Source organism: Micromys minutus (genome assembly GCF_963924665.1).
Source record: "Micromys minutus genome assembly, chromosome: 13".
Taxonomy (NCBI): domain Eukaryota; kingdom Metazoa; phylum Chordata; class Mammalia; order Rodentia; family Muridae; genus Micromys; species Micromys minutus.
In genome coordinates this window covers 21,877,307-21,881,577 of record NC_137982.1, presented here as the reverse complement: position 1 = coordinate 21,881,577, position 4,271 = coordinate 21,877,307, and the positions used below count along the sequence as shown (strand labels likewise).

General features: G+C 37.0%; 1 pseudogene across 1 annotated transcript; it reads left to right on the top strand.

The window, feature by feature from the left end:
• Positions 1–568: 568 nt before the first annotated feature.
• Positions 569–2,573, top strand: LOC308429163 (annotated as a pseudogene). Its single transcript has 2 exons — positions 569–1,131; positions 1,895–2,573. The product of its transcript is annotated as an uncharacterized misc_RNA (transcript).
• The last annotated feature ends 1,698 nt before the right edge of the window (positions 2,574–4,271 follow it).

The following is a 4,271-nucleotide window of genomic DNA, read 5'->3' as shown; positions in this document are numbered from 1 at the left end:
TAAGATGTCTACTCAGATAGCTTGTATTTGAAGAGATCATCTCCTGCTGACTCTGCTGGTGTCAGAAGTTCAAGATTGAGAAAATGTTCAAGGTCTGGAATATAAGGGTTTCCCCAGTGATGACCTGCTAGGTGAATGCTCAGGGAGGAAGTGGGGCTAATAGAAGGAACTATTGTCACTTGAAATGGACATGTGCTTGGATTCCTTCTGATTCCCCATATTCTTCTGTCAGAAAGCAGAATTTTCAGTTCCATGCTGCCAGAAGCATGTCAGCATGACTTTCCTCCGGCCCATAGTGGTGGAGTAAGTTCATCCTGAGCTGAAACTTTGTCAAACCACGCTTTTCTTCCTTCAACCTGGCTTTCTTGAGTATTTTGTTAAGCCTTATTTAAACAGGTGAATATTAAGTCTTAAGAAAGTAAATTTCAATTTTCTGATTTTTTTAGTAAAACTTCCTGAATCTGCCTTTAGAATGTAGGTTTAAGGCTACAGTCGACTTCTCGTGAGTTCCCCTCAGCTCTTCTGAGCTGTTCGCTCTTTACACACACTGCCATCATAATGGACCATCATGGTGAAACTCACAAAGGCCAGAAAAACCCAGGAGTCCAAGAAAATGGCTCCTTCCTCAGAGGAGGTGAAAGAAGATAGTGAGGATGAAGAAATATCAGAAGATGAAAAGATGACAGCAGTAGAGTAGAGGAGGTTGTCACCACTCAGAAAAAAAGGCAAAAAGGCTACCACAACTTCAGCAAAGAAGGTGGTTGATCTACCAAAAAAAAAAAAAAAAAAAAAAAAAAAAAAAGGCTGCAGTTCCCTCACCAGCTAAGAAAGCAACTGTTACTCCAGGCAAAAAGGGAGCCAAGAAAGCTGTTTTGCCAGCCTGGTAAAAAGGGAGCCTCACAAGCAAAGCATTGGTACCAACTCCTGGTGAAAGGGGAGCTGTCCCTCCAGCCAAGAGGGTTAAGATTGGTAAGAGTGCTGAGAAAGAAGGCAGGGATGAGGATGAAGATGAAGAGAATGAAGATGACAGTGGTGAGGATGATGATGACCAGGAAGAAGAAGATGAATTTGAACCACCGGTAGTAAAACGAGTGAAGCCATCAAAAGCAGCTCTTCTGCTTCTACCTCAGAGTATGAGGATGAGGAAGAGAATGGCAACAATGATGAAGAAAATGAGGAGGAGGAGGAGGAGAAAGATAACTCTGGAAAAGAAGTTACTCCTTCAAAAATTGTTCCTGTGAAAGCCAAGTGTGTGGTTGAGGATGATGAGGAGGAGGAATAGGATGAAGATGAAGATGATGATTATGAAGAGAATGAAGAAGAGGAGAAAGAATGTGCTAAAGCAGCTCCTGGAAAATAGAAGAAAACGATGACCAAGCAGAAAGAAGACCCTGAAGCCAAAAAACAGAAAGTAGAAGGATCAGAACCAACAATACCTTTCAATTTGTTCACTGGAAACCTTAATCCAAACAAGTCTGTTTCTGAATTAAAAGTTGCCATCAGTGAACATTTTGCTAAACATGCTCTTGCTGTTATGGATGTCAGAGCTGATTTAAATAGGAAATGTGATGATGTGGACTTTGAGTCAGCTGAAGACCTAGAAAAGGCCTTGGAGCTCATTGGTCTTTAAAAGTGTTTGGGGATGAAATTAAACTAGGACAAACAAAAGCAAGAGGAAGTAAGAAAGTTTGAGCTGCAAAAACACTTTTTAGCCAAAAAACTCTCTTTCAACATCACTGAGAAGGAATTCATAGAAGGGTATATGCAGAAGGCAGAAATTGATGAGTGATCTGTTTCACTATATTATTCTAGAGAAAAGAACAAGGAAGAGAGAGAGAGAGAGAGAGAGAGAGAGAGAGAGAGAGAGAGAGAGAGAGAGAGAGAGAGAGAGAGAGAGCTGGATCGAATAGTACCTGGAGTGGTGAATCAAAGACTTTGGTTTTAAAGAAGTTTTTCAACTGTGTGAAACAAGAAACTCTTCAAGGAAGTATATGAAAAAGCAACTTCTTTTTGAAGTGCCACAGAACCCACAGGGCAAATATAAAGTGTATGCATTTATAGAATTTGCTTCATTTGACAATGCTAAAGAAGCTCTAAATTCCTGTATTAAAATTAAAATTGAGAAAATTGAGGGCAGAACAATTTGACTGGAGTTGAAAAAACCCAGGGGATCACCTAATACAAGAATTCAGCCATCCAAAACTGTTTGTCAAGGTCTTTCTGAGGATACCACTTAAGAGACCATAAAAGAATCATTTGAGAGCTTGGTTCTTGCAAAAATAGTCCCTGATCAAGAAACTAGTTCTTCTGAAGGGTTTGATTTTGTAGAGTTTAATGGTGAGGAAGATGCCAATGAGGCCATAAAAGATGGAGAAATCAATGGAAACAAAGTTACCTTTTACTATGCCAAACCTAAGGATGAAGGTTGCTTTGTTGGTCAAGGTGGGGGCAGAGGAGGTTTCAGAGGCAGAGTTGGTGGTAGAAATGGAAGAAGCAAATTTGATGGAATAGGCAGGAGGCTTAGGAGGCTGAGGACGGTTCTGAGGTGGCAAAGGAAGAGAGAGAGACTTTAAGCCACAAGGAAAGAAGTTTTTAGAATAGTCCCTTCCTTCCTATTCTTTTTCTCTTAATTTTAAAGAAAGGACTCTGAGGATTTTACTCTGTTACCTGTTCAGTGACAGAGCCTTCTAAGGTCATTTCAACAACGTAAAAATCCTAAACTCGGTTGCCAGACTTAAAAGAAAACACAGAAGAGTGATGGTAGGTCAAATAATTAGCTGATAGTGGAGTGGTGCTCAGTAGTACAGACCTCCGTCTTGTGCAGTGTCCTAGGATCAGTCCTCAACAGCGCGACAAATAAACAACACCTCGCACTATTGCAATTCAAACTCAGAAAAACAGATCAAGTGGTTATTAAAAAAATTCCAGCACAGTGGATTTTTAAAAAATATTTATATTAATAATGTTTAATTTGCTGTGGTTAAGGTATAATTTGGAAACCTGAATATTTGAATATTAAGTCTTTGCATATGGTGTGTGTGTGTGTGTGTGTGTGTCTGTGTGTGTGTGTGTGCGTGTGTTTGTGTGGTATATGTGAGTGTTATATATGAGAGTATAAATGTTTTTGCTTTTGAGAGGAGTATAGGTTTATGTGCAATTCCAGTATTCATTTAACTAGAAATTCTTATGAGAATTTTATTTTTCATGTAGTGTTTCAGATTTATTGTTTAAGAGCAGATTTTCAGAGTACACAATTACAGTGAGCTGTAGCTACATTTCAGTTCAAGTAAAGGTAATACCTGAGTTTCAAATACTAATCTGCAGAGCTGTCCAAATGTCTGTAGTTAAAACTACAAATGTGTGAAAATTTGTCTTTTATGCATTTCTTATATATGTGGATGTATAAGTGTGTTTGCATTTCTGTGTTTGTCTACTTGTGTGTGCCTGTATGATGTATGTGGAACCTGTGTCATAGTATATGCAGAGGTCAGAGTAGAGTCCCAGGTGTCAGGCCACTCCTTCCACTCCTGCCTGATTCACTCCGGTTCTCAGGCCTTACTCACTGAGCCACCCCTTATAAGACCCAGAAGAAGCTATTTAGAGTCCAGTTTTAGTTGTTACATAGATTATAAAAGGCAAAACTGACTACTTATTTGAAACTGTATCCATAAACAATAAAAAATTATCAACCCTAGAAATACACTGTGGATTATCTTGTTACAAATTTCTATATTATTTAGTATTTCAAACTTACAAAGAGAAAAAATATGATTTGGTTGCTATTATGGAAATTAAGCTTAATATCCTATGACCTGGTACTATTAAAAGTAAAAATATGGAAGGCTGAGCAATAAATAGACATAGGCAGGACTTGGGTTATTTTAATTTTCAGAAAGGTATAATTTCTGTTATAATTATTAACAATTAACAATCAGCTTGTTAGACAAGCTGAAATTTGAATGATCTAAATGACAAAATAAAGTTATATAAGAAAGGTTTTATATTAAGTTGAAATATAATTAGTGCATATAAAAGAGAAAATTAATAACATACTTAATTTTAGAGATATCGTGGATTCAAACATTTACCTGTTTTATTTTAATATGTTTAATGTTTAATATGTTTGGTAAAGAAAATTTCTTGTCCAAAAATTATTAAAATATGGGCTGATATCTTTATTTTTTAAGTAAATATATGTAGAGTAGTGGTCCATTGTTTTTATTTCTTTAACCAATTTTATTTACTTATGTGATTAAAAGTATAAATGGTTT